General features: G+C 34.8%; 1 protein-coding gene across 2 annotated transcripts in view; it reads left to right on the top strand.

Moving 5' to 3' along the window:
• LOC150097869 (uncharacterized) overlaps positions 1-26,934 on the top strand; it is a 622,248-nt gene that overhangs the window by 459,470 nt on the left and 135,844 nt on the right. The gene's annotated exons all lie outside the window — the stretch shown is intronic.

Here is a 26,934-nt window from a genome sequence, read left to right as displayed (position 1 = left end):
GTTTGCACAACACATCAGCTGGATTGGCAGATCTCCCAAATAGGGGTAATCACAGCTGCATTATACACTTCTTATCATGAACAGTTTCTTGGAAACTTTTAAAAAATTTTCTGCAGTCTTAAAATCCAACTATTGCTTTTCTCCACAAATATGCAACTGATTCCATGACACTAGTTAAATCATGTTGGAGGGTTAACGGAATAGTTACAGCAAAGAGGAAAGATTAAAAACTAATTTTAATGCTTCCAATATTTTGTCTCAGTCACTGAGACATCTTCAGGGATTACAATTCACCACCTAGATGGGACTTTAGAGTCACCCTCAGGTTTCACTTAGTATTGTGTTGTACTTGAGCTTGTGTTACAAATGTTATTTGTAATCCATGAAGATGGATTTCAGTCTCAGTGACTGAAACAAAATATTGGAAACATTAAAATTAGTTTTTAATCCTTTCCCAGTGCTGTAAATATTCCATTAAACCTCCAACATGATGTGCTCCCAGCACTTAAGCTTCAGCACACAGACACTGCTTAAAACCTGTACAATCACCCCTTGCTATATGAGGGTGGTCTGAAAAAGTTCTCGACCATAGATGGCAGCACCATTGGCATGATTTTTTTTTTCTAAGTTGGTGCACCTGTCATAAGCATCCCTGTGAAATTTCAAGTCATTCTATCAAGTAATAATAGTTTATTTTATACAGCCCTCTGAAGCCGTTGTCTGTATCCCTTGAAATGGATAAAATTGAGTATCATGCAGTTATAAAATTCTTTGTAAAATAAGGTTTAACACCAAAAGAAATTCATTCAAAGTTCATAAAAGTTTATGGGCACTCTTTTCCTTCATTTTTGACAATTAAGAAATGGGCTGCTGAGTTTAAACATGGCCATACCAACCTTGAAGATGATCCACATGAAGAACGTCCAAAAAGTATAACAACACTAGAAATCATTGATCAAATACACGATATGGTATTGAATGACCAGTGAGTCAAAGTGAGTGAAATTGCTAAGACTATAGGCATTTCAAAAGAATGTGTAGGATATATTTTGCATAAAAAATTGCAAATGAAAAAGCTTTGTGCATGATGGGTGCCATGCTTGCTCATACAGATAAAAAATGCACTCGCATTAAAATCTCTGAACAGTGCTTGGAGTGTTTAAACAAGAATAAAATTGATTTTGTGCATCGGTTTATTACTATGGATGAGACTTGTATTCTGTATTACACATCAGAATCCAAACAGCAGTCAAAACAGTAAACAGAAGCTGGATGTTCAGCACCAAAGAAGACAGAGTTGGTTCCATCAGCAGGAAAGGTCATGGCATCAGTGTTTTGGGATACTAAAGGCATTTTGTTTATTAATTATCTTGAAAAGGGTAAAACAATAACTGGGGAATATTATTCTGATCTTTTAACCAGACTAGATGAAAAAATTTATGAGAAAAGACCTGGTTTGCAGAAGAAAAAAAATCATCTTTCGTCAGGACAATGCACCTGCCCACAAAGGTGTTTTGGCAATGGAAAAATTAAGGGATCTGCACTATGAATTCTTGTAACATCCATCCTATTCCCCAGATTTGGCCCCTCTGACTTCTATCTCTTCCAAAACTAAAACTCTTCCTCGCTGGTCAGTGTTTTTCTTCGAATCAAGAGGTGATTGCAGCTGTAGATGGGTATTTTGCAGATCTTACTGAGAACCACTACAAGGATGGGATAATGGCGCTGGAACATCACTGGAATAAATGTTTAGTCTTAAGGGAGATTATGTTGAAAAATAAAAATAATTTTGAAATTATAAATTCATTTTTTCATTGTTAGGCCGAGAACTTTTCAGACCACCCTCGTATGCGCAATTTGAATGTATGGTCAATTTCACATGAAAGTGTTTTGCCTTTTTTCTATTTAGTCAACCTGTTATGGAATCTTCTTTATTCTTTTCAAATACCATTAACGCACCACTTCATCAACGATTCTTGTTCTTGGTATTGTCAGCGTCTTCATAGATTCCATGCAGAAAAAAAAAATTCTACCACAGCACCAAAATTCAATATCTGGACACTAATTAAGCCCACCCTTCAAATTTCGATTTTCTGTTTAATGTTTAATATCATTCATTATCTTCACTTTTGCTAGGTGATGATTTTAGATGCCATTCCACTATTACTTTCAAAAACCAAAAATTAAAAGGAGAATGGTACCATGTTGCAGAGAAAATTCAATGCCTTATATATACTGGAGTACTACTTTCTAACCAGTGCCTTCATTTATGTGAATATTTTCTATGAAAATATACTGCCAGCCAAAAGGCTGCGGATTCGAATCCTGTCGTGGGCTCTGTGATTATCAGTGAAAATACTAGTGGTGAGCAATAGATGGCGCTGGTGTAGATGATGACTGTAGGTGGAGAGGTGCCCTCCCTCGATGAGTCATTGGACTCCTTGGAAGTGTCATGTAATAATAATATAGTACAATGGAGTCTATCCAAGGTCTTGGAGCATACAGTGCTTCTATGATGCATGCCCAAAAAGCCACCAAACATCTGACCATTAATCTCCAAAGTGCATTGAATACATGAACTACCTTATGATATTTCAAAGATAAAAATGTTCTGCTTCACATTTTATTTATTTATTTCATTTGATCATAAGAGATGCAAATTTTCAAGAGTGAAAATAAAATAAGTTACTTGTTGAAATATGAGATCAATCTTAGTAATATATTTATTTATTAATGGCAGTATTTGCCTTGTCATGTATTATTATTATTATTTATTCTTCCAGTCAGTGTAACGAACAAGGTATTTTATTCATGTTCTTTGATTTTGCTGAAAATATTGCACTTCCAGACTCTCACTGAAAGTTCAGAAGTGCAAAACCAAGGAAACTAGAGATATTAGGGGGAAGCAAGCATGTGTTTAGCTGCTCCTGGGATAGATAGTATGAGAGTGCAGGAATGATTATGAAGAGTTAAGTGCAGTTTTTTCAGGTTTTCAATGTGAATGGAAAGGTAATTACATTATGTTAGGGTAACTGTGGGCCCAAGGGGATGTTGAAATATACATACATGAATGCACAAAGTATCAGAAATAAAGGAGAGGAGTTTTTAGCATTGGTTAGCTCAACTTGGCCAAATATTATTGGCATCAGCGAAACCTGGTTGTCAGAGAATGATGTAGTTACAAGGATAGAATATAATGGATATTTTATTTTCAGAGAAGATAGAAGAAAAAGGGCAGAAGGTAGTGTGTTACTAATGATAGCTGAAGAACTTCAATCAACAAAAATAGAAATTAAGGAAGATTGTAGATCTAATGGAAATGGTTCATTTGAAGCTGTCTGATGGTGAGATAAAGGCCAATGGGACAAAATATATTGTTGATTGCTGCTATAGTCCTGGAGGTCCAGAAGAAAAAGATGTGAATGACATGCATTGGCAGATTAGCATAGGCTGAGCAATTATCATGGGAGACTTCAGCTGTGGTGATATAAATAGGAAAGAGGAAAGGACACATGGCGAAATGGAATTTATATAGTTACTAAGAAATAATTATCTGAAACAGCACATGATGGAAGGGACCAGAAGTTTGAGAGTGTTGGATCTGGTAATACTTAGGGAACTTTGAATACCATCAGAAGATCTGTTTATAGTTGCAATAGTAACTCAACCTCTGATTGGGAGAACTTCACCCTGCAGCTTTATTCTGGGAGATTTCTCAGCATGTAAAATTTCAGTCAGGAAGGGGTTTATGTGGAACTACAAAGCTGGAGATTATGACAACCTTTGGAGACAACTTGGAGCAGTGCCATGGCATAAGAAACTACATGGAGTGAATGTCCTTGACCACTTCCCATGCGCTAATCAGTGTGCATATCCAGTGTCAGGAGAATAAAGGATTAAGGATTAATTGGATGACTAGCAATATAAAGCAGGAGCTGCAAAGGGAAAAAAAAAGGCATTGTGGAAGGAATATAAACAACAAAGTGATCAGCTTGCCTGTGAGTAGTATAAAGCACAAGCAAGAAGGGTAAATGTAGGGAAGGCTAAATCACATTTCAAGAGAAAATTAGCTAAGCAGGCCAAAGTAAATCCAAAAGAATTTTTTGCTATGTAGCTAGTAAGAGTAAGAATGATTATGGAAAGATTACTTTACTCAGTGCTAATGGTAGGAAAGTGACAGAAGAAAAAGAAATAGTTCAGTTACTAAGTGATACTTTGCAATGGTATATCATCCAGTTGGTGAGTGACTTTATAGTTACTGAGGTGACAGAAACTGATATGAGCATTGAGGTAGATGAACTCGAGGTACTGATATATTGAAAAATATCAATGTGAATGTAGCAGTATGCTGGAAATACATGTCTGCTTGTGTGCGAGTGAACTGTCAGTGCCTATTACAAAGTTGTTTAATCTTTCTCAGCTCTGGCAAGGTTCCAAGGGAGTGGAAAGAGGATAAGATGGTTCCATTACATAAAGGTGGCTCCAAGACAGAAGTAACAAATTACAGGCCAGTTAATATCTCTGTAGTGGTGGTTAAAGTATTGGAAAAGTTGGTTAGAAGTAAAATTCAGGAATGTGTGGATAGGAACATGATACTTTATTTGGGGGAGAAGCATTTTTACTTAGGTTAAGTCCCATGTAAATATTTTAAAAAAATAAACTTTGTCTCGGTATAGTTGTATTAGATGTTTTTGTAAATAACTCTTTTGAAGCTAACTGTATATACTGCTTTAATAAGAATATGTTAGAGTGTTAAAAACAAAGGCAATGTTTTTGTCGCTGTACATGGCAGCATTAGAAAGATTGTTATTGAAACTTGTATGTATGAGAAAGGCTTGCAGGCTCTTAAGTGTAAACAACTCCGAAGTCAGTCAGAAAGAGTTCAAACAACTTCCCGGCAACTTACAATCAAAAGAAAGCGGAGGAGAACAAAAGGCATGCCGAACTTGAAACTTAAGATGAAAGACTCATACTGATTTTTTGGGGGTTGCCAAACTTCATGCAGGGTCTCAGAGGAGGCCTAATAAAAAGGGACTGAAGCAAGCAGAAGCGGTCCCGGTTCCAGAATTGCTGTCAGAGAGGAGGCTGCCCAGTCCACATTCGCCATCAGAGAGACTGCCCAGATCCACGTTGCTTAAGAGAGGAGTTTCCCGTTTCCAGAAAGGAGCTTCTCGGTTCGAGACATCGCTAGAAAGAGACTACTTCTAGGCCACAGACAAGGTTTCAAATTGCCGAAAGGAAGAGATCCAATTGCTGGAGAAAAGTTTCCACGCCAGGTTAATGTCAGACATTCACCAGTGTGTTGAATGTCTTTACATTGTCTTCATTACAATTTGATGAATCAAACAACTTCACTAATATTGCTCGGTTAATGGTATTTATTCCCATGGTATTTCAAGATTATTCAAGTAAAGAAGAACTTTTGAAAATTATATCATTATTGGGAAGGACTAGGGGAGAAGACATTTTTTCGGCATATGATGAATTTGTGAAACAACACAAACTTCTGCTTTTTAAACTTGTGTCTATTACTACTGATGGTGCTCCTGCAATGATAGGTAATAACTCAGGCTTCATTTCATTATGTGAAAACGACAAATATCCAGATTTTTTAACATACCACTGTATTATTCACCAAGTACTGTGTAGTAAAAGATTAAACACAAAAGATGTTTTGGATATTACATTTAAAATTGTGAATTCTGTTCGAGGAAAGCCCTGCAACGGCGGTTATTTAAATTACAGGCAGATGATGATAGGGAACTTTTTTTTAATCAACCAGCATTTCCTGTAACTTGTGAGTTTGTAATCAATCTGTTGTTTTTTCTAACTTTGGTTTTCCGAAATAGAGAAATAAATATTTTATTCCAATATATATATATATATATATTTTTTTTTTTTTTTTTTTTTGTTGTATTAAAATAATTAAAAGTGATAAATAAATTTTTAAATACACAAATAAAGTTTTTAGTTGTGTATTTTTTTTTAGTCGTTTATTTGTGCGTAATCAGATATCAGGTTGGGGGAACGTGATCTATATAAGAGAGTAGATCGCCGAATAACTTTTTATAGAAAAGTAGCTTGCATAATAAAAAAGGTTGAACCCCACTGATCTATGGGGAAAAAAAATAAACACCACTTGTATATGGAAGTATGACTTCTGCCACCTGTCATTTAATCCTTAGTATCTCCATGAGTCTGACTCTCTCTCGTCATTTAATCCTCAATATCTCCATGAGTCTGGCTCTCACTGGTCAGACTTCACCATAGGTTGTAAACGATGTAAAGTGGCAAAAAGTGACAGAATTATTTTTCTGTGATATTCATTTCAAGTGACCTTACCATAATGCCTGGTTTTATACACATCCAACAAATGAATGTGCTGTTCTTTATGGAATACTGGGCTGATTAATGTTAAGTCAAATACCTCTATGTGATAGTAGCTGACTCGTGAATACTTTTCATGCAGAGGATTTTGTTTGGTTATGATTGGTTAAAATACGGTTAAATTGAATATAATTTCTAGTGATGTATAATTTACTATTCAATACTATTTACAATATTAAATTTTGATTTTGAAACTATAAAGAATGACGTGACACTTTCTTCTAGTCTTTCAAACAAATCCACATTTAAATCGTTTGTTTCCATTAATATGATGCCTCTGAAATTTTTGTTAATAGCATTTGTTAAAAAATTGCAGGCCATTGTTGAGGGTGCAGGAAATAGTCTCTCTCTCTCACACATACAGAGAGAGAGAGAGAGGTTTTGATATAAGTCAACAAAATCTTGGGGGCTCCACTTGAGAATTCAACTTGAGAATAAGACTTTTTTCTAAATATTTTCAGAAATATGTGAAATTTAGTCAGTAAGCAATTAAATCCTCTAAGGAACCATGAATTAAAGTGAACCACTTGACAAAAATCATTCTCCTATATAAAAAAAAGGGAGTGGGTGGGAAATAATGTCATCGCACACCATATTCTGATTAACCTCAGTATTTGAATTTAATATTTCATTTTGATTTGTACAATAATAGTATACAAAACTTATATTTTTTGGAGGAAATCAAAAATGGCATAAAAAATGTTTTAACATAAATTATTATAACAGATACTGAAAAATTAGATATCTATAGTTTTGTTGTAGAGAAGTTTTATTTTAGTATAATTAGAAATGTAATTCTAATTTTTTTCTTATGGCTTAATATTATTGATTTAAAACTTAAAGACAAGATAAGTTTTCATATAGGAATACTTGCATTTTATCATATTTTGAATGTTAAGAATTATATCAGAAAATATTTGTTCAGATATTTAAATTGCAATATTTAATATTCAGATAATTTCAAATAGTACATTTTAATTATGCTGGTTCTGCTTCTATAATCTTAATTTCTGTTTTTTGTTTAAATAAGAACAATTAAAAATAATCTGCACTGTTGGACATAATTTAGTTTTTCATTTAGAATGACAGCTGGGAAAAAATGCATACAGTTTTTGGATGCAATTTTTTGTGCAACTTGGTTAACGAAAACAACTTGGTACTAGTGTAGAATCATTAGTTTAAATTAAAATAGCTTCCTCTTTCCAGACATTCTGCTGGGTAATGGTCTTGACTGTTCTCTTTATCACAGCTTCTCTTGGCAGTGATTACAGACTTAAAGGTGTTTTTTTTTTCTTTCATTTCCCTGTCTCTCTCTTTCTCTTACTCACAGCTATATTGTACATAACTGTAAAGAATGTATTTTTATGCTGTTCATTAAAAAAGGAGTCCAAAGTGTATTTAAAACAATTTGTTATGCTTGATGGAAAGGAATTAAAATTCCAGTGAATTTCATAAACTTCGTCACATTAGTAGCTTACCTTGGGGAGTGAAGCAGAAGGTTTCTATATTTAGCAGTCTGCATGTGGGTGCCTTAAACCATAGCAACAGTGCTAGCTCTTTTAGGAGGTTAGTTTATGCTAGTTGTACATGAAACAGAACTGCATGTGCTTTGACTGAGAAGGAAAAATGCTACACTTTTATGTAGTTTTTTAAATGAATGTAAAGTGGCAAAAAGTGACAGAATTATTTTTCTGTAATATTCATTGCAAGGCTGTTTTGTCTGAAAATTCATTTAAATATAATCATTAATAATATTCTGATTAAAAAAAAAAAGTACAAAATGTCTTATGGATCATATGGCAGTGGTCGATATGGACATGGATCTAGTTATTCAAGTAACCTCACTACGCCTTATGCCTCCAATATTCGCCGTTCAAGTGGTGGTCCTTACAGTCTTTCCAGTTCTGTCTCATCTTTGTCAGTACCCTCTTATTCAAGTCGGCGATCAAGTGCTGGTACTTATGGACTTTCACCTTCAATCTCATTGTTCAAAAAATCTTATCTTGAACCTTCAAGTACTAAGAAATATTTAAGCCATTCACCTTCAAGTAGTCCATATAACTCAGTAAGTTCACTTCACAGTCCATCACACATTAAATCAGTGACTTCTGAACCATCAGAAATTCCTACTTCCTACTCCCGGAAGACAGGTACGAAAATTTCAGCTGATAGATTAGATACAGCAGAACAGCCATCATCTCCTCGTAGAAGTTATAGTTCCTCTCCTGCTAGATCTTTAAAATTTTCTGAAGAACAGAAAGACCTGAGATCTGCAAATTTTGAAAGTTTGGCAGTAAGATATATTAAGGCTAAAATTATTATTTTTTTTTTAAATTTAACTGTTAAGTTTAAACTGTTTACACTTTGAAGTTTTCAGTTTTAATATTTTTAAAAAATATTAACACCATCTTGCCTACACATTAGATTTTTTTTCTCAGAATCAGAATGTCTTGATTTCTTTCTGACTACAAAATGTAATAAAACATAGTATATGTAAATGTTAGGTTTTTTGTTGCTCAAAATATTTCTCTTCATCAGTGTAGGCTTTAGCTTTTGTTTTCTTATGCTGTTAATTTTTCATTAGGATTGTTGGCTAGCATGTATATAAATTTTTTGCTCATATTTAAGCTAAATTAAATCCAAAGTATTGATATATCTCTTTTATAGATGGATTTGTGCTTATTGTAGTAATAATAATAGCAAATAAAATGTAGGAACTCCTAGTCTGCTATAATTATGAATTTAACTGGGCAGTTATAGCTTTCTATCTTTACTTGATATCTCGAATCCTGGTCCTTTTATTATAAATTTCTAAAGTAAATAAATTTTATACTCTGTTCTGGATAGTACCAATATTTACTAGTCTAGATTGAGTTCATAATTGGCAATGAGCATATGTGTTTTATTTATTTAACACATTTGCACATTATGATTATTTATGTAAATATATTAATTTTAATATTTACAGGTTTCATTTGTACGACAATGAGATGAAAATATAAATGATCCAATAACAAATTTTATTTTCACTCTACTGTGCAAGAGTCAATCTGTCATCATCAGATAATAGTATACACATGTATAGATATACATGCATGCATGTAAGTATGCTTCATAGTAAGGAAGATTGATGCAAGCAATATTGACATGACTCCTGTAGTCCTAAAGGTACCAACTTATTAAGCATCACTTGATTTCTTTTGGCCATTATGTTGAAGGTCTAAGAATAACAATCTGCCTCTCTGATAATGTGGATGTCTTAATCCAAATTTATTAAAGTTTGTGAAGATCTTCAAGGTAGTAGTAGATCCATTAAAAACTCTATCAAATCTGTATGCTCTTCAGTGAAGTAATGTGACTATAATAGCAAATTTTGTGTGAAGCATAATTAGCAAGATGACAGTGGTCATGGTAATAGAACCAGATGGAATCTTTATGTTCAGCAAGATGTTGATTGTCCTTAACACAAAATTTGCTAGAATAAAGTCTACAACAAGTTTACAATTTGTTGTAGACTTTATAACTTTAAAATTTGTCTATTATGGCTGGACCACAGGCCACAGCTAAACCCCTGAGCAATATAAATGTAAAGTTGGATCCTAGATGAGCAGATATAATATGGAGGGTAATTTTCTGTGTTTTCTAAAGGTAGTAGGAATATTTTATTTATTTTTTAATTAAAAAAAAATATTCAGTGGGACTTGTAGCCATTAGCTAAGAATGTGTCATGTATGTAATTGAATTGAATGGTGAGGACATTATTCCAGTAAAATGACTAGTACCATGTTCATTAGTATTTTTGAAATGTTATTTTTTAAAATAGCATAGTACATCTATGCCAGTGTTTTTCAAACTTCAGATATCCGCATACCCCTTCTTAAATTTTCATTATTACCAAGTACCCCATAATTAATTAATTAAAAAATAAATAAATAAATTGATTAAAATAAATAAAAAATTAATTTAAAATATTAATTAAAATTAAATATCTATTTTATTTGAATTTATTTGTTCATGTAAACAAAAAATATGATTTATTTTTAAATTTTGGTTTTCTCGAGATGTCAGACGACACACTCTTATCAATTTCATTTGATCCAGATGCAATATCAACGTTTTCTTGTTGCTTAAAGCTACTTGTATTTGCTATATTGCTCTTTTTCGGGGGTTTTATAAATCCAATCTTTAACCAGTGATCCATATGTAAGAATTTGAAAGCTAAAAAAAATACTGTATTTACTCGAATATAACTCTAACTTTTTTCCCAAAATTAAAGCTAAAAAATCGTGTTGTGAGATACGTGCGGAAATTTTCGGAAACTAAAGTTTTCAGAAAAAACTGAAGATGGTGCGACTTACCAAGAAACTTCTACTTGCTATCACTATTTTTGGCATCGAGAACAGTTTCTTTGTGTGCATCGTCAAAGTTATCTACCCAAATAGCATCTTCTTTTCCATTATTTCAAGCAAAAATTACCAGTAATTTACAAGACTTGAGATATGTAGAGCAGCAAAGAACTGCATATGACTGGTGCGGCATTAACAAAAGATCGCGTGAACTAAAGACAAATTAGCATTTCAACAATTGAATTGAAATGCTAATTCCCTTCAACTGAATTCCATAATATTTGAAACACATTCACTATATATTTCTTAGTTTTAACACATTAACGACGGGGCTGGTGTCAAGCAAAACCATATGTTCCACTGGCAACATATAGTTGCTTGGTCTCTACGGCAGTTTCTGTTGGAGAGGGAATGTGAATCATTAGTTAGTGCCGTTTTTATCCCGGTTGTCTCTAATTGCACTGTTTGTTGAAAAATATAATGACTCCTTTAATTATGCATAGCTGAAAATTGCCACGTACCTCCCCCCCCCCCACGACCTTTCGCGTACCCCCGGGGGTACGCGTACCACACTTTGAGAAACATTGATCTATACCATGTGTGGGCAAGTGGATAAAAGTGGATAAGAAGAAAGAAGAAATTGGTTGACATGTTCCTTAAATAACCAAAGTTTATGAAACACTGAGTGAAGTAGTCTTTTTCAAAGAACAGTTAACAGGCAACTGCTCATGCTCTTAGTTTATGGAAGAAAGTTGAATATCTATAGAAGAGACATAGAAAGAACTTCTGTGAAGTAATGATTAGAGAGAATATTTAAGAGAGTGTTCAGCACTTAATCAAATTAGCTTCTTCTGGATAGTATCAAGCATTCTTAGTGAGATTTCAACTAAAACCACCCCATTTGGAAGAAAGTTCTTATTGATTAAAAATCGTGGTTGTAAACCACATATTCTTGTTTTCAATCCTTTACCCAAGCAAACCAAGCATTTGTGCATAAAGCATCTTCACAAGTAGTCTGCTTGTATATATGTAAGATGTTGACTTTATCATTTGCCTCAGTATCCCATAATGCAGAAACATTATAGGATATAACTGTATATGAAGATTAGTTGTGATGATACCTCACATGCAAACTTTGATTACACTAGGGTAATGGATTCAAACTAAAATATACTTTCTTGTCAACTTAATATACTTTAAAATCAGGTGGAAAAACTTTCTGCAATTATTTCTGATTTAGCATATTTTTATAATATGGTAACACACCATTTTGCTACTTATATATGGCCTCTGCATTGATTTAACCCCAGTATTTTCCTACCTGATTATGCCCTACTGATGAGACCTCAATAAAGGTTGAAACCACTCTAACTAGTTTAGTTAGTGGTTTGACATTATAGGATTACTGAATCAATTGGTTTGAAGTCACATCCTCCATAGTCTGTTCATGAAGATACTCCACATGCAGACAAAGGTTGCATGTGGAGTATCTTCATGAATTGGAAATAGATTGGGAATTTATACAGTCTTATGAGTTGTACAAGTGAGTAGTGGCGTTTGAACAGAAAATTACAACTAGTTTTTTGGAGGCTGAACAAGATATGGTTGAGTAGTGTTTATGCCTGGATTGGTCAGGGGTATACATCAGCCCATTAAGCAAAATCTGATCATGTTTATAAATGTGGATATTAAAGAGTATGGGATAGTGAAGTGAGAGTTTTCTTCTGAGAAATAAGGCAGACCCTTGCAATGTTCCCTCTAATGTTTGCCAGCCCAAGCAGATATGAAAAAAAAATTGTGTGCAAGTTTGCAGTCTCAGACTCAATGTATGTGGTAGCCTGTGCTCACAGTAGCAAAAGTTTAGAGTTTTGGTCACAAGCCCAAAACTCTTTAATTTGGTACATCTAAAATTTGTGACAATATCTTTGTTAAAAGATCTTGTGCTTGCATGCTAAATATTTTCTTTAAGTGCAACCTAAATGCTTGCTTCTTCAGCTATTTACTGCATATGCGTGCAATTTCTAAACAAATTGTCAAGTTCTAGAATAGGAAATTTGTCTCTTTATTACTACTAATTCAGTTTATACTGTAGTAAACTATAGAGTACAAAGAGTTTGTACTATAAAGAACAGGATCAATTGTTCTAGAGGCTGCAAACCATTTCTCCCCGCAGTCTTTGCCACATATCTTTGGACAGAGTGTACACACTTGTGTACACTGTCCAAATTGATGATCCCACTGTCAAGCTGCAAGCTCTTCATGCACACTAACATGTCCAAATGTTCAGTTGTGCATGTTGTTCTTTGACATTGGTGTTGCTGTTTCAGCACGTGTCCAGCCACTCAAATGAATTTGCAGTTCTTTTCTGCTTTAGCTTTGACAGTGACATTCTGAGGGTTTAACTTACTAAAACCATTATTGTAATATCTCCTAGATGAAAAAGGAAAACATTAACATGTTGCCCTTTTTCATCTAGCTATAACCTGTAAAATTGTGAGCACTAAATTAAATCTGTGTAGCTACAAAAATCCTTTACCATTTGCATGAGTTCAATGAATGTACAGCAAGTTGCAGAGGCATATTTGCTTAGACAGTAGATATTCTAAGCAAATATGCCTCTGCAACAACTTGCTGATCACCAACCTCAATTTGTCCATGTGGCAAAGTTCATGAGGTTATCCTCACTCCACGTAAGAACAAGGAGATCATGGTTTGGGGCATTAATTATGGAAGATTTTTAAGCTTCTGTTGATTGTGTACTACAAGATTTGTCGAATGAAAACGAGGAATGGAGTTTATGTGTCATTGGGGAAATCTCTGGAAAAGATTTGAGGTCACCAAGAGAAGGCTACTTATTTATAGGAAAAAAGTCAGTTCATGTACAGAGCACTAAAGTATTCTGGTATAGGTAGAGAAGTATTATGACAAGAAGCTATCAGATGTCAACCTGCATGAGTAAGTTTCTTATTGATACTGATAGCCAAGGATCTAACATGCTGTGTGACCAAGAGCAGAGCATTCTTATTTTCTCTTCGTAATTTGAAGGCAGATCCTAGGAAATTTGCTAGTTCAAAGTAATCAAATATTATATGTAATCAAACACACAGAATACCATGCAGTGCTGTATTAATTTTACATTATTACTAACTTTATATGAACAGTATTCCTCCTAATTAGTCTGGTATTTGCCAGGACACCAATATTTTCAGAACACTTAAATTGTGGTTTTCCAACACACTTCTAACTTTTAGAAAGTTTTTTTCACTTGGTTACAAATTAAATTAAATTTTTCAAAAAATTATATTTTAGTTTAATCCTTTATCCAGTTGTAAGCAAACAAAGTTTGCACATGAAGTATCATCACAACTAGGCTATTTGTATATAGAGGTTGATGATGGCACATCATTTGCCTTCATATCACATAATTAAAGAACACATTCTTTAATTATGGGATATTTAATTATGCATAGCATTATATTGTTATGTCTTTTGTCTTTATCTTATATCTTCGTCTTTGTGCCTTATCCCTTATTCTTAATTTAGTTATTATTTAGCTATTATCATCACTTAATTCGTTTGCCGACAAATTTGTATTATTTAATGACCGCGCCAGCTGGCAACTAATTCTGATATACTATCCAAGATTACTTAAAAAGACAATACAGGGATCATGAAGTATGCAGTCGTGGTCCCATTTCGTATATTACTAGTGGATCCCCCTTTTATACATGGTTCGTAATTTTCCAAACGGTAATTCAATCCACAGAAAACATGACAAACTCATTTGATTTACACATAAAGAAATACAGTTATTTTAGCACAAAACATAAAGATACATGTTAGTTAAACCTTTAATTAAAATAGAGTCTGGGTTCCCTCCTTTTCTTAATTTAACACATCAAAAATTTCTACACTGTAATCCTTTATATTAACACAAATTCTTCACTTCCATATATAACTATCCTCAGACTCTGACATCATATACTAAATGACCTATTTACTATCACACATGCAAATTACATATATATGTACAAGTCAATTCTATAACTCTGACATAGATTTCTTGAGGCAATGCTCTTTCTTATATTTTAGACTTAATCCCCCCCAAAAATTTTAGTTAGCATTCAGTTAGGTTTTAACAATGTAACATTATTGTCCTTTAGACACAAACAGTTCTTAGCCTCAGTCTCCTACTCAGCTCAAGCCTAAGATGCCTTTTTCTTAGATATAGACAAAATGTCCAAAATGCAGACAGTTCTTGTAACACTTCACGAAAATGGACTGTTTTCTTAAAGTTCAGTTCTCCTTACTCCACGGTTACTCCGATATTAATATAAAAGGATTTCTGCTTACCATTCTTGCTTTATCTGGATATTCGGATTTCCTTACTGTACTTTCTTTAATGGCGGCTTCACTATTCCTTTGTTCCACACGAAACGAAACACTTTTACACTGATTTATACACTGATGTTAACTCATCAGTGGCCGAAAGGGCCACTGATGAGTTAACATCAGTGGCCCTTTCTTAGGAATCTGGACGCATTATAGCTGCAGCTTTGATCCACGTAGCACACATAGCAAGGGAAGACTCTCGCTACACATGGCAGCAAGCTATTCACAACTATGCAGCTTTCCGCACAGGAATACCAGGTACCGACGAAACGAGAAGAAAAGAGAGCGATTCAAATCCCCGCTGAAACCTATATACTACAAAATGGCACCCTCACTCGGCGGTGTCGTCACACGTTGGCGGCTGCCGATTGGATACCGTAGCCACGAACTGCCTTTGACATGGCCTAAAACTATTATTAGCTTGTACACATCCTTTTTAAGGTGGTACAACACCAGGGCAACTCGTTGTCCTGGTGTTGTACCACCTTAACCCAGTCCTGAAGTTACTTTCAGGTGCAAACTTTGTTTGCTCCCACTTGGATAAAGGATTAAACTAAATTTATTATAGTCTAACCAAGTGAAAAATAAACTTTCAACATCTTTCTCTAAATCCAAAGTAAATTATTAAAAAAGGGTGGCACACCAATTGGCAATTCCTATAGGTAGAGATGACCTGCTAATGCTTCTGCCTGATATCTCCACTTGTCTCCACTTGGGCCTGGCTCCCACTGAAGAGACCTCAATAAAGGTCGAAACTAGTCTGGGTAGTGGCCCTTCCCTTAATGCATAACATTAGACATATCCGCAAGGAGATGTGTTTTGCATTATAGGAGATACTGAGATAGGAGTGTTGGTAGCTTGCTCCACCTTTGCAACGAGTTGCCCTGGTGTTGTACCACCTTAACCCAGTCCTGAAGTTACTTTCAGGTGCAAACTTTGTTTGCTCCCACTTGGATAAAGGATTAAACTAAATTTATTATAGTCTAACCAAGTGAAAAATAAACTTTCAATATCTTATTTTGGATGCATTCCTTATAATCTGTTTCATCATGTTTGAAAGGATATCAGCTGCCTACTGCCCTTTTTTTGTATGGAACTATGAAATTACAAATATGATATGAGCATCAAAATGCTCCTATCAACCTGTAAACAGTATAAATATTTATCACAACAAACGTATAATGGGTTTAAATAAGATAGTAAGGAAAGCATAAAACTTTGTAATGTCATTTTTTGCTTCTAGTTACTGAGATATTCTCAAGATACAGCAATCACACCAGCTACAATAAAGGAATGAATGAAGGTGTAAAATATCCAAGGTATTGTCCTAATGCACTGTCTTGAGCAAAGGATGCCAGTTTTCTTGTTAATTGTAGGGGATAACTGTATTTCAGATCTTAGTTACAGTCAAATTTATTCATACTAAAAGTGTTGTTCCTTAGTGTAACATGTTTACTAGACATATTAAAGTAACTTTCACGGCTTACTCATGTTACAGAAATTATATAGAATTTATTCAAAAACTGCAATATATTTCATCCAACATAGAGACATCATCAGGGATATAGACCATTAACTGCATGCAAAAGATGAATCAAAATAATGAGTCATAAATCATTTATATATTTGATTTAATCCTTTATCCAAGTGTAAGTAAACAAAGTTTGCGCCTAAAGTACTGTATTTTCAGGACTGGGGCAACTCGTGGCAAAGGTGGTATAACTTCTCATCACTTGCCTTAGTATCCCATAATGCAAAGCATATCTCCTTGCAGATGTGTATAAAGCACTGCATTAAGGGAAGGGTCACTACCCAGACCGGTTTCGACCTTTATTGAGGTCTCATCAGTGGGAGCCAGACCCAGTGGTGGTGATACTAAAGTGGAAGTAATGGAGGAGTCATATTTCCATATACCAGTTGCCAAAAGGTGTCACACCTTATTATTAAAATTCTCTGGATTAGAGATAAGTTGATGGAAGTTTTTTCACTTGGCTGTATATCAATTATATATTTGGTTTAATCCTTCACTTGGATAAAGGATTAAACCAAATATATAATTGGTAGTATAGCCAAGTGAAAAGACTTCCATCATCAAGTCATAAATCATGCACATATTAGCTCATGTCTCAGTCCGAATTGAAGTGTATGATATTACACTATTAGAATTCAAAAGAATAGTTGTAAGTTGCATAGATATATAAAAACACTTGTGAATAGTTAATAGTGATCACTTACCTAAACTTGTATATTGGTATACAGTCTGATTGGTTCAAGTTCAAATTATTTCGGAGCATTTAACATGTTTCAAGGAAAAGATGATCAAATTTGAACTTGCTGGAGCGAAGAAGTTTTGTCTGTTTTCAAAGAATTGTGTGCCTAGTATCAATAGTTTGAGAAGCAAGGCAAGACTTGTCAGATTCCAAAAATATAATATTGTCTTGATATTCTTCAAGGCAGAATGGCCAGTCTGTCCGAGATAGGAAAGATGACATGAGCAGGGTACTTTATAGATATTTGGCAAGGAAAGAGCTAGTAATGTATCCTTTGTTAATAGTAGGAAGGAAGTTTCCGAGCTGGTTTGAAGAAAACATGTAGATTGAATTTATGAAGAATCCTTGCTATTTGTTCCTAGGTCCCATTGAGGTATGATATTGAAATGCTTTTCATATCAGATTGTAGTTTGGTAGAAGGATGATAATGATCAATAATTTTTTGAACGGTAGGTTTGTTCTATCCATTACAGATCAGATTGTTTTTAATTTTATTCAGTTCATCTAACAAAAGGGGATCAGAAGAGCTGATTATATGAGCTCTGTATACAATACTCTTGATAATACTCATTTTTTATGATGAATGATGGCAGGAGGATGAGTAAATGTATCCACCAATAAAGGTTAGTTTCCAGCACACTTGAAAATTCAACATGACCTGTGGGATCACGAATTATTATGGTATCCAAAAGAGAGTAGTTGGTTATTGGATTCATATTCAATAGTGAACTTGATACTAGAGTACAAGGAGTTTATTTTCTCTAGGAACTGAAGTAATTCTAACTCATTGTGGGACTAGATTGCAAATATTGTTGTTATTATTTCGTGACACCAAAGACTCATCAAGGGAGGGCACCTACTCTACAGCTCTCTGTCTCCACCACTCTGTCCACCAACTACAACGAACCGCAACTACCATCATCATTTACGCCAGTGTTTCCCAACCTTTTTGATGTCGCAGACCCCCTGTAGTGAATGTTAATTCACCACGGCCCCCATAAAATCCAAAATGGAAATTTTTTATATTTTACATATCATAAAGATGACGTAATAAATGACAATTTTACAACACTAAATGTGTCATTTATGACAGTGCAATACTGTTATAAATGGAGATATACGGAAGAATATGAACATATCAATTAGGCCAGGTGTGAACAACATGATAAGATAAAGTTTAATGAAAGTAAACTATCCTGCGGACCCCCGGGGGTCTGGGGACCACAGGTTAGGAAACACTGATCTACACCAACGCTATCTACCGTCCTCCACCACCACTAGTATTTTCACAGACAATCACAAACATACCATGCCCACGGCAGGATTCGAACCCACAGCCTTTTGGTTGGAGAGTGGGTATGTATGCCAACTAGGCTGGCAAAAAATGGTGTCAAAAATTCTTTTTCTAGATGTTTTATGAAATAATCACCTATGTCTGGTGATATACAATTTTTGACATGTTATTATGCCATGTATAGGTTTACATCTGGGAATAGGGAGACTACATCAAAAGAAACCATGATCTTGTTATTAGGCAAATGTAGATCTTTCATTTTTTCTCTGAAGTGAAGACTATTTTTGATATAACAGATGGCATGCCTAGGGAGATTCTAGAGATCCAGTGAAGAGCTTCTTTGGATTCTTGGAAGAGTTTCTCAAATTTGAAAGGACTTCTGTGAAGAATTTGTGTTGTTCTATAAGATCCTGTGGCTAGTAGATTTTTCATATTTTGAAAGGCCAGATTTGTGTGTGTCTGCATTAAACGAATAATTATTGTTATTAAAAGAGACCTTCATGGAATAAGGGACTCATAGAGAAAGGCCATACTATACGTAACAGCTGTCTTGCTGTTCTTGAATTCATTCACGCTACTTGCACACACTGCATCCAATAGCAATCCATTCCAATCATTCATCGCTCTATGAGACAAATCTAGCCTTCATCCCTTCTCGACAGCATTCATTCTCAACTCGCAAGGATGCCCTCATATCTTTCTACACCCTCCATAAAATGAAAAATTCCATTTATTGAAATTCTGTATGACTATTTCAGAAGTTTGTAAGTCTCGATCATATCATTCCTCCTTCTCCTGTTTGCTAGTGTCTGAAATATACAAATTCTCAATCTGTCTTCATATACATCACCAAATAAATATTATGGGTGCAAAAATAGTAATCATAATGGGGTCTTTAATTATCCAAACATTGATTGGGTAGCTGTGAAATCGATGAAAAGAATGAAACTGAGTTTATTGAGATGTTGTATGAAAACATCCTCAAGCAGCATGTGACAGAAGGAACTCAGGGTCAGTGTTAGATCTGCTTATAGTGTCAGAGGGAGTTTCAGTTAAAGATGTAACTATTCTGCCACCAGTTGGTGACAGTGATCATGCAGTACTCACTTGGGAAATGGCTAAGTTTATGAATATTCAGAAAAGGTTATGTGCTGAACTACAAGCAGGAAATTATTGACCACCTTAGGTGTATGCTAGGTTCTGTACAATGGTATCAGCAGTTGGATGGAAAAAATATTGGCTGTGCATGGGAAATGTTTTAAAAAAAAAAATTAAATGATACAATACCAGAATATTTCCCTAGTGTTCAAAGAATAAATAGAGTAGGAGCAAAATGGATGTGCAATCTAATTAAGCAGGAGATGCATAAGAAAAAGATGATGTGGTAGGAATACCATATGCATAAGTATGATATCAGTTATTAAAGACAGCAGTCCAGAAGAGTCGCAGGTATTGTTCAGAAAGCTAAGTCTGAGTATGAAAAATATCTGGCTCTGCAAGTTAAAGACCACCCAAAAAATTCCATCGTTAAGTAAAAGAAGGAATGAGTTTTAAAGAATTATTCTACTGAATGCAGACAGTATGCATGTGACTGATGCAGAAATGATTGTTCAACTAATGAGTAGCCATTTTGCTAAAAGCTACCAACCTGGTATATGCAACATTAAATTCACTGCTACCTTTTCACTGTATGAGGAAACTCATGCATATGAGGAGGAAGTACTTCAGCCGTTGCACAAACTGAATAAGAATTCTGCAGTAGGAACTGATGGGATATCAGTATAGATGCTAAAAGAGTATTTAGCTGAACTGGCTATTCTTTTGACCAGGCTATATAATTTGAGTCTCAGAACAGGGAAAATCCCACAGAAATGGAAAGAATGTATGGTAATTCCATTGCTCAAGGGTGGTGCAAAGTCTAATGTATCAAACTATCACCCATTCAGTCTCTCAGGAGTGCTGGGGAAGATATTTGAAATGATGGTTAGCACTCACATTCAGAAATGGGTTGCAGAGAATCTCTATTTTGCAATGAACAGCATGGGTTTACTAAATGAAGGTCATGTTTTAGCAGCTTCTCACATTGTATAGTGATGTTCCCACTGAAGTAGACAAGAGGAATATATACCATCATACTTTTGGATTTTGCTAAGGCCTTTTGACAGAATAGAACATGGGCCTATTGCATAAATTGGAGAATACGGGATTTGATTATAAAATATTGCCATGGATAAGAGGATGGCTGATTGACAGCTATCAAAAATTTGTATATGAATTTTTGAAATCTGTTCAAGGGCCATTGTTATTCAGTCTCTTCATTAATCACGTTGGGAAGGATTTGACATGCGACATGCAGCTATTTGCTGATAATGCAGAGATAGGTAGGGTGATCAGGAGTGCTGCTAATATGCATTACAGAATGATTTGAATAGGCTGAAATTGTGGGTGGAAATGGCTGTCAGTTCAATGTTAATTAATATATGTAATAACACGTAGGTGTTATTAGATATCCAATGTCATATTATATTGGTCAGATTATGCTAGAAGAATCTGATTAGACTAGAAATCTTGGAGTTTTAGTAGGCAGGAAGTTGAAGTTCAAGGGCCATATAGCAAAGATTGCAAATACAACTAAAAGGATAATTGCAATTCTGAAATAAACTGACATAAAGATAAGGAGTTCATTTTGCCTCTTTACAAGGCCTTGATAAGACCTCACTTGGACTATTGTAAGCAGGTCTGGTCTTCTGGTTTCTGTGATGATTCTGATACAGTGCAGGGAGTGTCAAAAATGATATCAGGATTGCAGAATATTGATTTTGAAGATAGACTGAGAATTTGTATACTGCGGACACTAGCAAACAAGAGAAAGAGGTGTGATATGAGTGAGACAAACTTCTGAAATAGTCATACAGAATTTCAGTAAATGGAATTTTTTCATTTTTGGAGTGTGTAGAAAGGACATAAGGATATCTTTGGAAGTTGAGAATGAATGCTGTCAAAAAAAAAAAAAGGGAGGGGTAGATTTTTCTGTCATAGGGTGGTGCATGATTAGAATGCCATTAGATGTTGTGTGCACAAGTAGCATGAATGAATTCAAAAAGAGGTATTTTCATTTTTCATTTTTGGAGTGTGTAGAAAGGACATAAGGATATCTTTGGAAGTTGAGAATGAATGCTGTCAAAAAAAAAAAAAGGGAGGGGTAGATTTTTCTGTCATAGGGTGGTGCATGATTAGAATGCCATTAGATGTTGTGTGCACAAGTAGCATGAATGAATTCAAAAAGAGGTATAACAGCTGGTGTGAATAGTATGTACCCCCCCCCCCCACACACACACACCTTGACGAGTTCCTGACTCTCTGGAGGTCTCTCTTAATAATAATAATGTTCAGTATTCCACAATCCTGATTTCATTTCAATACTCTCCTTTGCACTCTCTCCAATTATCAGAATCACCACGGAAACCAGGAGACCAGATCTGCATGCAGTAATCCAAGTGAGATCTTATTAAGGACTTGTAAAGAGACAAAGTGATTTTCTTATCAATACATGTCAGAGTTCATTTCAGCATTGCACTTATTTTCTGAATTGTATTTGCAATCTTTGCTATATGGCCTTGAACTTGTCCTGTCTACTAAAACTTCAGATCTTCTAATAGAGCTATTATGGCCACTAAAATTCTAAAGATCCGTTGAAGAGTTTCTCAAATGTGAAAGGACTTCTGTGAAGAATTTGTGTGGCTGGCAGAACCTTCGTGTTTTACGGGACTAGATTCACATGTCTACTTATAGCATAATACCACCAATATATGACATTGGATATCTAATCACACCAAAATGCATGACGATACATTTACTAACATTGAACTGACAATGTTCAATTCCAGCATTTCAAATCATTCTGCAAGTACTGCATATCTGCTGCATTTCTGATTACCTTATCTATCTTTGCATTATCACCAAACAGGTGTATATCACCAGTCAAATACTTCCAACTCTCATTAATGTACAGATTAAATAACATGTACCTACCAAGGACCAGTACTTGTGGCACACGATTGGTTACCCTAATTTGCTGATGATGCAAAATTGGGAAGAATTATAAGTAGCACAGCTGATGCTGAATCCCTTCAGGAAGATTTCAATAGACTTTTTACTTGGACAAAAGAGTGGGGTTGTAGTTTTAATATCAATAAGTGCAAGATGTTGCATTTTGGAGCGCAGAAATATAAGGCTATGTACTATATCGATGGTGCTGTACTGCAGGAAGTGGATGAGATTAGAGATTTGGGAGTGATAGTTGACAGTAGACTGAAGTTTAGAGGGCATATTGCTAGAGTTGCAAAGGTTGCACATCGTAGTGCTGCTATGATAAGTACTCTAACATGCAAGGATAAGGAAGTGGGTGTGCCACTGTATAAGGCATGGTCAAACCACACTTGGACTATTGTGATATGATATGATAGAGATGATTAAGTTAGTGAAAGGATTTTATCAGATTAATCTAGAGGGAATTATAAAAAAAAAGGAGAAGGTGAGGTGAAGAACCAGAGGTCATTCTTGGGAGTTATATAAAAGTGTGGTGAAGAAGGATGTAAGGAGTAGATTTTTTAAATTGAGAATTGTCCGTGAATGGAGTGCATTAGCAGCATGTGTTGTTAATTCAAGTAGTGTTAAGGACTTTAAGATTCTATGTGATAAAAATGTTGTCAGTTGAATAAACCTCTTACGATGAGTCTGTCGACTCCATAGAGGGTGTAATAATAAATCACGAGACTCACATCCCCATATACCACTTTTTGGTATTTCTCAGTCAGCAATCCTCTTATCCATGCCAATAATTTATAATCCAATCCCTTATTCTCCAATTTATGCAACAGTTTTCCATGTTGTATTCTATCAGAATTCTTAGCAAAGTCCTAAAGTGCAGTGGTGTAGCCATTCCCCTTATCTAACTCATGGAATGTTACTCTGAAATGTGATCAAGTTGCTCAAACATGCTCATTCCTTAGTAAACCCATGCTGTTCGTTGCAAAGTATAGTTTCTCTATACTTTGCAATTAACCGATTTCTGTAGGCAAGCCCTAACCAAGTTTTTCCAAAATCTTCACCACCACTGAGAGATAATGATAGGACAATAGTTGTATATATCAGTCTTTGCAGCACTCTTGGTATGTGGGATTACCATACATTCTTTCCAGTCATGTGCAATCTTTCTTGTTCTGAGAATCAGATTATATTAATAAGAAGTTTTCTTTTTTGGTTACAATCCTCAATCCAGAGTGATAGAAGATGTTCCTTCTCGATCATTAAATGGCTTCTATTTCTGGTGATCTGCATGCTTAAGGAAGCAGTAGCAACATTTCCTTGTTCTTTGTACTCTTTCCTCTTATTTAATATAGTTTGAACTGTAGACTCGCTGTATTCCAGGTCTTGCACAATCATTGTATTACTAGGACCACTTTCATGTCTCTTAATGGCCTCCAGCCTCTACGTAATTACTTTTCTTCTCTTTTTTATTACTGCTGCTTTTTTTATCAGTCTTTCTCTTTTCCATATCAGGGGTTGAATATAATAAAGCCATATAGGTATCTTAAGTAAAGCAAAATGGAGGAAAAGTGATCAGAGAACAGATTTTGCACATGCACTTGTAATGATATCTTTGAGTCAAATGCCGAGTGTTACCAGCCACCACCCACAGCGCTGCCACTAAGTACAAGTGCTGCTGCTCACTGCAGATTGGCGACAAAAAATTGCACATATTGAATATGTGTTAAGCGAGATTTTCCTGTATAGGGTGTAAGAGAGCCTGATAGTATTAGGAGAAAGAAAAGACAGATAGTATGAGAGAGAGAAAAGGCCTCAGCTCATTTATATCATCATATAGCCAAAGGCTATAATTTTTTCTTTTCAGCAGTCTCATATAGCTGAACAACCCAAAGACCAATTGAAACATAAAAGCACAAAAACGACTGATACCCATGTGGTTAGCATTATCTGAGTAAACTGCCTTGAGTTGGACTTCTCTGAACATGATTGCTCACAGTTATCCTTGCAATTAACCATAAGATTGTATTGAATTAAGACAATGGAAGCATTTAAAAAATAGTAAAAATAGACAGACTTTTATCTCATCCGGGTGAATATTGCATAATGTGTGTGGTCCATGACCCAACCAAAAATTTGATATCTCCTAGAATGCTTCTGAGTACAAAAATCGTCTGACTGAACAATAAAATTTCCACAATACAATATTGTTAAGCATTTGTATATCATATTGGTGACTTTCAAATTCATGTTTCTTCCAAACTTACCGTATTTTAATTTAATTCATTAATTATAAAAATACAAATTCTCTTCCTATTGTTGATAGGTAACAGGTACTGCAAAAAAAACCAGCTTGTTCTGTTGTAAGTAATGGAATGCCCAACACAGTACATAATATGTTCCAAATATGCAAGCAAGAGGGCAGCTTGTTCTACTTTTTCTACAATGCATGTTCTGCTTTTTCCAATTGGTAACAGATGTTGTAGATTGGATCTCTGATGTTAGAGCTGTATTGAGGTGAAAAAGTAAACTGGTGTTCATCATAGGCCTAGAGTAGTGGGGTGCAAGAGAGCCTGATAATATTAGAAGAAAGAAAAGACAGATAGTATGAGAGATAGAAAAAACCTCAGCTCTTTTATATCATCATATAGCCAAAAGCTGCCATTTTTTGTTTTTCACCAGTCTCATGCAGTTGAACAGCCAAAAGACCAATTCAGACTAAAGCTTAAAGATAACTTGATACCCAGGTGGCTAGTTAACTCAAGGCAGTTAACTCTTTTCTGAGTTAACTGCCCTGAGTTGGACTTCTCTGCCTGAGATTGCTCTCCACTCACCCCTGCAATTGACCATAAGACCACATTGAACTAAGAGGATGGAGCCATTTTAAAAACCTCTCATAGTAAAAATAGACAGAATTTAATCCTCCCTTCCATGGTGAATGTTGCATAATGAGGGTTGTCTACACCACCTAGCCACAAATTTGATATTTCCTACTGTGCTTCTTTCTGAATACAAAAAATCATCTGACTGAACAATAAAATTTCCACAATATTGTAAATGATTTGTATGTCATATTGCTGGTTTTCAAATTCATGTTTCTACTTTCCATAAATAGTATTTTAATTCATTAATTATAAAAATTGAAATTCTCTTCCTATTGCTAACAGGTGGTAAGTAGCAAAAAAAAAAAAAAAAAATCTGTTCTGCTGTAAGTAATGGAATGCCCAATCTACTGTTTCCAATTGATAACAGATGTCATTGGATCTCCAATGTTAAAGTAGCTCCATTTTTGTGGTAATGACTGAAAGGCAACTGTATATAATTCTCCAAGCAAGATCCCTCCTGTTAGGGTGTCCTTGAAACTTGGATAATTATGAAACTGAGTAGTATTGTTGTCAGTACCTAACTGTGGAAGTTCGTTGTGAAGAGGTTAAAGATTTCTTTATACCGAATTTTACTTTTATTAATGGAAACAATGTCAGTGCCAGAATGTTGCAACAATCTTAGAGTTAAACACAAAATGTTGTAGTATTCAGGAACATTGAATATGACATACGAACATATGGCAGAACATTGTTCTGTCATATGGTTTTGATATTACAGGTGCACTAAACTGAAAAATAGATGTTTTTCCATAAAGGTTGTGTGTGTGTGTGTGTGTGTGTGTGTGTGTGTGTGTGTGTGTGTGTGTGTGTGTGTGTGTGTGTGTGTGTGTGTGTGTGTGTGTGTGTGTGTGTGTGTTGGCAGATAAAAGATTACTGGAGATTACTGATTAAACTTACCAGATTTAGAAAAAATAAACAGTATGACAAACAATATCATGAAAATTCAAATGTCATTTGTATTAAAAAAATTGCATATTAGCAACACTTTTGGTTACCAATATCAATTTAATTACCAGTAGTTGTTTTGAAAAGTTTCTTTATTGTGTGCATTTTTCAGTTGTACAGCTCAACACCAGTCAAGTATGGATAAATGAAGTTGTACAAAAATTTTACATCCAAGTTTTATTAACTTGAAAGTGTACATGCTGCTACAGAAAATTTTTTGTAGCTCAGTTTATACTGATGATGCGCATTGGTTAGAAAGGTTCTCACTTCATATCATGTTGAATATATGGAAAACCTTTATAAAAGAATTTCAGTGGGCGTAAGTTGGCTAGTAGGTGACAGAGGTTTCATCTCAGAAATGCTGGTTT

The sequence above is a fragment of the Typopeltis vanoorti genome, chromosome 16, assembly GCF_054136105.1.
Source record: "Typopeltis vanoorti isolate ZY-2024b chromosome 16, IOZ_Tvanoo_1.0, whole genome shotgun sequence".
Lineage (NCBI taxonomy): Eukaryota > Metazoa > Arthropoda > Arachnida > Uropygi > Thelyphonidae > Typopeltis > Typopeltis vanoorti.
The sequence above is the reverse complement of the archived record's forward strand: the minus strand, read 5'-3'. Positions and strand labels throughout refer to the sequence as shown.